Here is a 10,777-nt window from a genome sequence, read left to right as displayed (position 1 = left end):
TTTGGTGAGACCCATACCTGTGAATTCAGATCAAAAATTACAAGTAAAGCAATCTGGTAGCTTGAGAGAATATAGAAAGGTTTCGTTTATATATATTTAAAATAATAAACAATTCACTAAAAATTATCTCTAATATGTCTAGATCTTTATCTTCTTAATTCAAGATTAATTTTTTCAAACATAGCTTACATTGCCCATGAATGGAGAGAGATGAATTCATAAAAAATAACTCTACTCAAATAAAACTAACGCATGTTTGCCCCTTTTGGGTGTATTGGCTTCTATTGAACGATGAGAAAAAAACTCCACGATTAAGCTAGTACGAGTACACGGATGAGAGTCCCTTTTAAGGCAAAACAAACAATGTTGTTGGTACGAAAGGTGATGCCATATGTTACAAAAATACTTATATTCTTAATCATAACATGACTTTTATTGCAAATCTTATCCCACAAGAGTACACGATAGAAGTAGCGAATCAAGCGTTACAAAGCAGGACTACTTGTTGGTTGTTGGGTGTTTTAATGTACGCTAGATTAGTCGAGTTCCCAACCCTCGTCAATGTTTTCAAATCATAAGCAATCCAACACCTCGATCGATCAGTATGATAGAAATACCCAACACATTTACAATCAGTCGTGCATTTGGTCTCACACTGGCTTTGTTTCGTCTTGTCGCCTCTTGTATACTTGATCATAAAATGATCCACACCTTTTAACTTTTAATAATAAAAGGCACTAGCCTTACAAGAAGTTACCTTTTTAGCCTCACAATCTTTGCTCCACCCGTTTAGCCCATTCGGTGTAGGGCAAGCCACACACCAGTTATCCTCACACAACCCAAACTTCCCACACCGCTCGGGTAATTGGCACTCGTCTTCTCTCAAATCGCGGTCAAGCAACGTGTAGAACCGATCCCACGTCATGTTTTGCACGTTCGGACTGTACGTGTAGTATCTTAGGTTTTCATCTATCCCGATCCGAAGATACAATAAAGTATTGTTGTATCTTGTGAACACCCGGTTGCTACTCGATGCCTGAATCAAGGGGTTCGAATTCGTGACAATAAAGAAAAAGAACCAGTAATAAATCGACAAATCGTCTGGATACCGTGGTTCGGACACAAGAGTTAGATTCGTAAATGCACTTGTATCATTGTTTATCCATGGGTAAGCTGCCCTATAAAGCATCGGGCGAGGCGAGTTGCAGCTCGTGTAATACAAAGCAACCCTTCACGGCTCAATTACAAAGCTCTACGGTCCGTCAACGTTGTTCTCGACCGAAGCTAGGCTCACAAGCTTACTCACACCATCTACAAGGAGAGACTGACCCACCAAGAGCGTGTCGGTCGGGTAATCAAAGCTTTGCCATACGAAACCACCCTTGTGGTTAACAAGAACCAAGTTACTGTTCGGGAGAAGCTCGAAACCAACCACACCCTTGTTGGCGGTATTCGTTTGGCATACGACTCGACCATCAGCTTCCGCGAGGACAAGGTTTCCATCTGTACCAAATGAGAAAGTGGCGTTCTCATGCACCGGGGTCCCTCGTTTAGCTTCCCAAACCCAAAACATACGTGCTTCTGATAGGGTAGTGCCCATACGGATTGCTAAAGTGTATGCATTTGCGGGTGGTGTTGTAGAAACACACTTGGAACGGGCATGGGCGGATCTAGACTTGAAACATAGGGGTAGTGCTCAAAATTTGTTTTTCCCATATTTCATACAATGCTAATGAAACAAATATAAAAAACACAACAAATAAATTTAAACACATGGGCTGTAAATTTCTCCTATTCGGTTTTTTAAAGCTTGAAATCAGGCCATTACATCTTCTTCATTTACTTTATCAAACGTTTCTCTTTCGACCACACAAATTAAAACATTGTTCAAATACTCATCACCCATTCGATTGCGCAAACCCGTCTTGATAAGCTTCATTTTAGAAAAGCATCTTTAAATGGTTGCATTTGCAACCGGTAAAACCAGCGCTAGCTTCAATATTCGAAAAAACAAAGGAAAATTTGTGTGCTTTCCGTTGTCCACCATTACACGAGCAATATCACTCGTTCCACCCAATTTTGCAAATTTGTCATCTTCCTTTAAAGTGTAATAAAAGGTCGTAAGATCACCCGAAATACACCCTCTTTCTTCGTTAGTAAAATCATTTGGATACATCTCTAAAAAAGCCACTATCTTAGATATGTCAAACTTAGAAAATGAATCACAAGGATTTAAACCCGGCATATTTTTTAACAAACTAGTTGAGACCTCACGAAATCTATTTATTGAATTTGCATATCCAAAACCGTATTAAAAACTTCAACCTCAAAATGATGTCGATTAGTAACGGCATTCTTTCGGTTTCTTTGATTACCATAACTTTTCGTCATATCCAACATCTTAATCTTGTTTTTTTCACAAAAAGATGTTACTTTTGCCAACATCTTGTCAAATCCGTTTTGTCTTATTCAATGCTTAATTTGTCTCGCTTATCAACTTACACGCTTTTAACAAATCTTAACTGTTTTTCTTTTAAGATGTTTTGATAGAGCACTTGTGAGGTCTAAAATTTCTTCCAACAAGTGTATATAAAACACAAACTCAAGTTTCCTAAAATATGGTAGAATACGTTGGGTTTTCATAGAACATTTGTGAGGTCTTTTTTTTTATTGTTAAGATTATTTGGGTTATTGGGTTTTTTGGTTTTTTGGTTTGGACTTTATAATTTAACTGAGCTTTTGTTGGGTTTAACTATTAAATTGGTTAAGCTTAAAATACATAGGGGTAACGTTATTTTTTTTTAGGGGTAACGAAACCCGAAAACCGACCCAAATTTTTTTTTACACTACCAGCAAAACGCTGAGGGGTAGCGGAGGCTACCCCTCCTCCTAAGCTATGTCCACCACTAGGAATGGGTTGCGGAAAATATCGAGAGGGAGATAATTTGGCATTGTACTCGACTATATATCCGCTACCCCACCTCCTAAGCTATGTCCGCCACTGGGAAAGGGTTGCTGAAAATATCAAGAGGGCGATAATTTGCATTGTACTCGAATATATACAGTCCGAATTCGCCTTCATTGACATATGTGAATGTCTCTAATGCAGGAACAAAGGCTTGAGAAATGGAGAATCGGAAGATAAATGAGAGTAAGGGAATTATGGAATGAGAAGAATACATTTTTAAGTGTGTTTGGAGACTAAGGGGTTGTTTGGTAGCCTCTTAACAGTTATTAAGATGCAACCTCTTAATGACTTATAACTTAACGGTTAAGAGGTAGCCTTAAATCTGAATGGTTAAGAGGTAGCCATTAAGAGGTAGCATCTTAACCATTCAGACTTAAGACCTCTTAACCATTAAGAGGTTATGAGCCCCTCTTAATGATTGTTAAAAGACAATAGACCCTAAGACTAAGGGTGTTCTTCGGGTTTGTTTTTCGGGTTTCAAAGTTTTAAATCTTAACCCGAAACCCAACCCAAATCTCTTGCAGTTTTTTGGGGTTCGGGTAATTCGGGTTTGGGTTAATCGGGTTTCGAATATCCTAGAAAATGAAACAAAAAAAGAATTAAAAAACTTCAATGCTAAAATTAAAACAACATATTCTTCTTTGCTCGTAACGCAAGTAATCAAATAATAAACCAACATAACTTGATGAAGTCATAATACAATTCAAAAGAAGAGTAAAACTAAGTAATTAACTCGAACCATAATCGTTTTCAATCAGACGTGATTTAATTGTTTGATTACGGTAGCTATTAGTAATAAATGGAAAACAAAAATTAACAATCGATCCATAATAGTTGGAATGACAACAGTCGATTAGGCTCAGATTCTGATAACTTTAGCGACTAATACTAAGCCTATTATACATAAAAATATATTTAATTTCAAAACTAAAAGTTTACTCGGATTTTTTGGGTTGACCCGAAACTTATAAATCAAACCCAAATTACTTCGGTTCGGGTTCAGGCTAGTCTTTACTCAGGTTCGGGTTTTTCGGGTCGGGTTAGTTCGGGTTCGAATACGGGTTTTTTTGAGTTAGGTTTCGGGTAAAAATGGCAGTCCAACCTAAGACTATGTATGAACTCTTTATATAATAGAATGAACACATACCATTTGTTTTAATATTATGGCGGCTATCTAAAATATCTATTGTCAGTCTGTAGTCTGTACCAGTAAGGGAGGTGGGGGTGGGTTCTATTATTTATCTACAACCATTTTTTTTCTCAATATTTCCATAATAAGTTTGTTTTACAAGAATATAATAACTTTTGCATTTCACCCGATGATTACATTGATATATTCTGTACCAATAATAGTCTTTCATTTCTCTATGATCTTGTCAAACAAGCCAAAGAAGAAAACACGACGACATCTAAAAAAAGGTCACCAAGTTCTAAAGGAAGATTATTTTGTCGAAGACTCAATACAGTGAAGAGATTTTCCGAGCTAGGTTTCGTTTGTCGAAACCATTTTTTTTTAATTGTAAGCGATATCGAAGCAAATTAGGAATTCAAGAGGGCCTACAAATGAGGACGAAAAAGAGTTTTTGATGTGTTGTAAAACACACGTATTTTCCGCACGTTTTATCTACGTATTATATTATATTTTATATGTTTTAACTGGTTTTAGATAGGTTTTACATAATTTTATTCATATTGTAGGTTTTGGGTGAAAGGAAGAGAGAAACCGAGCTTTTGGAGTAGTTTACGAGCCTTTTACGCATACGTTTTCAAGTAAAAACTCAAGGCCCGGTCCGTTACATCATGGAAAAACCCAAGCCTCATATTATAACATAACATAAAAAAGAAAAAAAACCCTAAGTTGGGCAGCATCAAGCTGGGATCGGAAATCAGGAAGGAAGAAAGAAAAGAAAAAAAGCTTTGTGTGCTAGGGTTTGGATCTTGTGGCGACTAGGGAAGGAAGAACAAGCAAGAACCAAGCCTCGGGATCGATTATCATCAGATTTTACAGCAGGGAGCAGCCCCGGAAACATCCATATCCTTACATATTTTTCATTGTTCATACACTTTTAGTTTCTTGCTTAATTGTTAATTTGTTTTGCAATTGTGTTAGAGATTGAAGTGTTTATGATTATTGTTGATCGTTGGACAATTGTTAAGATGATTGGTATGAGTTTATTAATGGTTTTATTCAATGTTCATGGCTGTCCAATTAATATGCTAGGCTAATCTTGTTAGTTCTACCTAGGAATGATGATTCTTGTTAGGTTTTGATAGGTTTTATGGATTGTTTGATTGATAGACTTGAATTGCTATTGTAAAGTTTGATTTAGACATGAAATAGGTTGTGTTTAGTGGCTGGAAATTTTAGTGATTCATTGCATAAACCCCGTGTGTTGATTGATTAGTTTCGTATTGATTGATCGGTGCATTGTTTGATTCTAGACTTTGTATTTAGGGTTAGTTTGCGGTAGGAACAACCGTAGGGTTTTGTTGCGTGATTATTTGGATTAAGTACAGCGGTTAAACACCTTCTTTGAGACCGAGAGGTGATAGGAAGTTAGGGTTGTCTCATTACCTTTGCATGCTAGAATAAGGATTGCGCGAGAGCGAGTTCGTTTCTTGCCAGGTTTAGGTGTTTTGAGCGACTAGTTGATCTATTTTGGTTTAAGTTGAATTGTTCCTCTATCCTTGGTTGTGTAGTATTCATTGCCATTAAGGTCGAGTGTTGGTGAGACCGAGAGGTGATTCTTCATTAGAACACGTTAGCAATTGTTTCCCGGTTGGGTCGTTTTAGGCGATTTTGAGTAGTTTAGGCTTGTTGAGTGAGACCGAGAGGTAATCCAGTGAGCCCGAGCGATCCTTAGTCGTGTCATCTTTAGGGACCGGTGTCTATATATCATTCAATCCATTAGCTTATTAGGCCTACAATTTGATTCAGACCTAGGTATACGTTTTTCTCCATCCTAAATTAACACAGTTAGTTTTCCGTTAAGTTTTCTATTTTAGGTAACTTTTGTTAGTTAGTCCAGTTAAGTAAGTAAAAATCAAAAATCAATTAAATATTATTCTAAGGTAGGTCTTGTCTAGGGTTAGTAATCGTTAGCGTCTTACGTGTCCACGTGTTCGATACTCGGACTTCCTAGGTCTATACTACTTGCGATCGGTACACTTGCCGGTTGTGTGTGGTTTTAGGATTTTCGTTTTAATATTAAAGCTTAGTTGTGAGGGTCATTATTATAGGGTTATTAGACACACATCAGTTTTACAACCTTAAAAAATACACATCTTTCGTTAAACAATTCGCATATAGTAATCCGTTAAAAATTGTAGCACACTCTATCAATATTCTTAGTTAGCTTGTGTCCAACCCATGACGAAATCATATGGGCACCACAACAAGGGTCCTATGATACTTGAAAAGCGTGCATGGTTAAAGAATTTTATTACTAAAAGCGGGAGGAACCAACTTCATATATTATACCGACTCTGATTGGTTGGGATGTCCGGGCACTAGATGGTCTAGAACCGGGCTCTTGGAAATCAAAGAAATAGTCAGTAGCATGGTTGCAAAAGCCGCTAGGTGCTCTCAGAGTGGTCGACTAGGGAGTTGCGAGTACTCGGTTTACGCGGAGAGTACTTAGGGAGTACTCGGACATGGTAAATTATAAAAAAACTTATTTTTGGGAACTTATATATACATCAAGTATCATATATCTACTAATATTTATAATAAAATACATGAATATCAATATAAATAAAAAAATACATCTTTAATATTAAAGTATCTAAAATTTGAAAATCATTAATTAAAAAAATGACAGTTAGCCTTTAATGCTATCAAAATATGAATTATGTTTAATTTTATGAATTCAAAATATGTTTGAGTTGACCGACTAGGTCCAATTGTGGTGAAGGTTGACCAATTTTTATCGATTCCGAGTAACCAGGCGGAGTTAAAGAAAGTCTCCTCGGCACCGTACCTTATAGCGGTTACTCGGTGAGTACTCGGCACCTAGTTGGGAGTTTTACAACCATGGCCAGTAGTAATCAAGATTATCTGCAAAGGCAAAATACCGAACAATGGCAACCACAATAAACGAGGTCCTATGGATTGGATAAGATGGCTTTTACATGACCTTTCTATAGATTAAAAAGGGTCAGACAACCATTTTCTGTGAATCTTGCACTGAAACACCTAGCAAACAACCCGGTCTTCATGAGAGAATGAAACACATAAAAATGGACTATTGCTTCGTTTGTGAAAGAAATAGAAAAAAAAATCAACCAGCCTGACGCATCTGCAATCACTCGGGCATTTTCTCTTACATCAGCTTTGTTTCATCTCAGTCTCAACTCATGTACTTGATCATGAAATGATCATGGGCTTGAAACTTAGCAATAAAGAAAAGCCTTTCTAGTTGGGCAATTGTTGAGATACCCTATTAAGTAAAGTGAACCTAGGCTAATACTTTGCTTGTTCTTGCACTAATGTTGATTGTTTGTTGAGTTATTAGTTTACAACAATGGTCATTGGATAAAGATATGGTATGATGCATGCTTACGTGGCCGGATCCAAATCAACGTTATCTTGTACGTACGATGAAGAGGATCACGTAGATATTAGTAACCAGTTAGCCACCATGCATCCCCACCATAGACAAGAGCTCGTGCCAACCAGTTAATTTTCATTCAGTAGCCCTTGTGCTCCATCCAACATGCCTTTCTACATTCAATATTTATAAACCCTAAACATCGGTAAAACACACAAACACAAAATTGAAAAAACTTATAATCTTTTATTATTAACTAATGAAAGCACACAAATTACGATAACCCTAACCATATATTTATACTAGGGTTTGTACGTCAGCTTTCCCTTCATGCTATAGCCCAAATCAAACTCTATTTTAATAATAAAATAGAAAACCAACTAGATAAGGTTTATTAATTCAAACTAACAATTACCCCTAATTTATATATAAAGACTCATGCGTAATTCATCAAGAATTATCTATAACTGTCTTAACCTTTATCTTCTTAATTCTAAGATTAATTTTTTCAAGCATGGCCTACATTGCCAATTTGCTGTGTATGGAGAGATGATGAAATCATAAAAAATAACTCTACTCAAATAAAACTAACGCATTTTGGGTGTATTGGTTTTGTTTGAGTGATAAGAAAAAAACTTCACAATTAAGCTAGTACTAGTACACGAACGTGTCACTTTAAAAGAACAATGTTGTTGGTACAAAAAGCCGCGCCATATGTTGCGAAAATACTTATATCTTAATCATAAAATGACTTTTATTGCAAATCTTAACCACAAGAGTACACGATAGAAGTAGCGAATCAAGCGTTACAAATCACAACTACTTGTTGGGTGTTTTAATGTATGCTAGATTAGTCGAGTTCCCAACCCTCGTCAATGTTTTCAAATCATAAGCAATCCAACACCTCGATCGATCAGTATGATAGAAATACCCGACACATTTACAATCACTCGTGCATTTGCTCTCACACTGGCTTTGTTTCGTCTCGTCGCCGCTTGTATACTTGATTATAAAATGATCCACACCTTGTAACTTGTAATAATAAAAGTCACTGGCCTTACAAGAAGTCACCTTTTTAGCCTCACAATCTTTGCTCCACCCGCTTAGCCCATTTGGTGTAGGGCAAGCCACACACTGGTTATCCTCACACAACCCAAACTTCCCACACCGCTCGGGTAATTGGCACTCGCTTTCTCTCGAATCGCGGTCAAGAAACCTGTAGAACTGATCCCACGCTATGATTTGCACGTTCGGACTGTAAGTGTAGTATCTTAGGTTTCCATCTATCCCAAGTCGAAGATACGATAAAGTATTGTTGTGTCTTGTGAACACCGGGTTGCTACTTGATGCTTGAATCAAGGGGTTCGAATTCGTGACATTAAAGAGAAAGAACAAGTAATAAATCGACAAATCGTCTGGATACTCCAGTTCGGATACAAGAGTTAGTTTCGTAAAGGTACTTGTATCATTGTTTATCCAAGGGTAAGTTGCCCAATAAAGCATTGGGCGAGGCGAGTTGCGGCTCGTGTAATACAAAGCAACCCTCCGCGGATCCATTACAAAGCTGTACGGTCCATTGACGTTGTTCTCGACCGAAGCTCGGCTCACGAGCTTACTCACACCATCTAAAAGGAGAGACTGACCCACCAAGAGTGTGTCGGTCGGGTAATCAAAGCTTTGCCATATGAAGCCACCTTTACGGTTAACAAGAACCATGTTACCATTCGGGAGAAGCTCGAAACCAACCACACCCTTGTTGGCGGTATTCGTTTGCCAGACGACTCGACCATCAGCTTCCGCGAGGATAAGGTTTTCGTCTGTACCGAATGAGAAAGTGGCGTTCTCATGCACCGGGGTCCCTCTGTTAGCTTCCCAAACCCAAAACATACGCGATTCTGATCGGGGAGTGCCCATACGAATTGCTAGAGTGTATGCATTTGGGGTGGTGTTGTAGAAACACACTTGGAACGGGCTGCGGAAAATATCGAGAGTACGATAATTTGCATCGTACTCGACTATATACGGTCCGAATTCACCTTCATTGACGTATGTGAATGTTTCTGATGCAGGAACTAAGGCTTGAGAAATGGAGAATAAGAAGAGAAATGAGAGTAAGGGAATTATGGAATGAGAAGAATGCATTTTCAAATGTGTTTGGAGACTATAAGACAATGTATGAACTCTTTATATAATAGAACTAGATTTTCACCCTGGTATAGTTAGAGCGTTACGTCGGTGAGTTGATGCGAATTTAATTATTATTTTTTATATTATTTATAATATAGACACCATTGGTAAAACCTTAGTGTCCAAAAAAGTATATTTATTAAATTAACATATAAAAAATAAATTAGTTAAAATGACGTTTGTTTGGTCGGTAAACTCAGGTATTTTCCGAGTAATCCCCGAATACTCCCGAGTACTCGCGACTCCCCAGTCGACCGCCTAGGACTGCCTAACGACTTTTACAACCTTGGTCCGGGCATTGAGGTGGTAACTGGACACAAATTCAGTCGGTTTCGACTATGTTTGTTACAGTACCAGAGCTAAAGAATGGGGGAAAATATAAAAAAAGTGGGTGGACGAATGGGGTGGTGTCGATCGGTAAACTCAAGCATTGGTAAAACCGAGTGTTGAGACGTTGAGTCTACGCGAATTCGATCGGTTTTTGTCACGATTGTTATCATATCGGAATTAAAACAAACAAAAAAAACAAAATTATCATTCGGTTAGCTTCCGTTATGTTCGTTACGGTACAAACGAAAAAAAAACAAAATACTATGGAAAAGTTAGGTGCCACCAAGTGACCCAATGACGGCTTAACGACACCAAACTTGTCATTTATGTTTATTATTATATATTATAGATAATAGATAATAAACACATTTTCTTTCTACCATTTGTTTTAATATTATGGCGGATATCTAAAATATCTATTGACAGACTGAACCACTGAGGGAGGTGGGGGTGGATTCTACTATTTTCCTACAACCATTTCATAATAATATAATAAGTTTGTTTTACAAGGATATAAACTTAAAGTTTTACATTTCACCCAATGATTACATTGATATATTCTATACCAATACTAGTCTTTCATTTCTCCATGATCTTGTCAAACAAGTCGAAGAAGAAAACACGATATCTAAAAGAAGGTCACCAAGTTCTAATGGAAGATTATTTTGTCGATGACTCAAAATACAGTGAAGAGATTTTCTGAGCTAGGTTTCGTATGTCGAAACCTTTTTTTCAATTGTAG

General features: G+C 37.3%; 2 pseudogenes; both read right to left on the bottom strand.

Moving 5' to 3' along the window:
* Positions 1-478: 478 nt before the first annotated feature.
* On the bottom strand, positions 479-3,182 carry LOC143572166 (epidermis-specific secreted glycoprotein EP1 pseudogene; annotated as a pseudogene).
* Positions 3,183-8,337: 5,155 nt separating this feature from the next.
* Positions 8,338-9,660, bottom strand: LOC143572154 (epidermis-specific secreted glycoprotein EP1 pseudogene; annotated as a pseudogene).
* Positions 9,661-10,777: the final 1,117 nt, after the last annotated feature.

Source organism: Bidens hawaiensis, unplaced genomic scaffold (genome assembly GCF_021521415.1).
Source record: "Bidens hawaiensis isolate Kalapana, Puna unplaced genomic scaffold, B.hawaiensis_p1.1 tig00025755_1, whole genome shotgun sequence".
Classification (NCBI taxonomy): domain Eukaryota; kingdom Viridiplantae; phylum Streptophyta; class Magnoliopsida; order Asterales; family Asteraceae; genus Bidens; species Bidens hawaiensis.
This window is presented reverse-complemented; position numbering and strand designations above follow the sequence as displayed.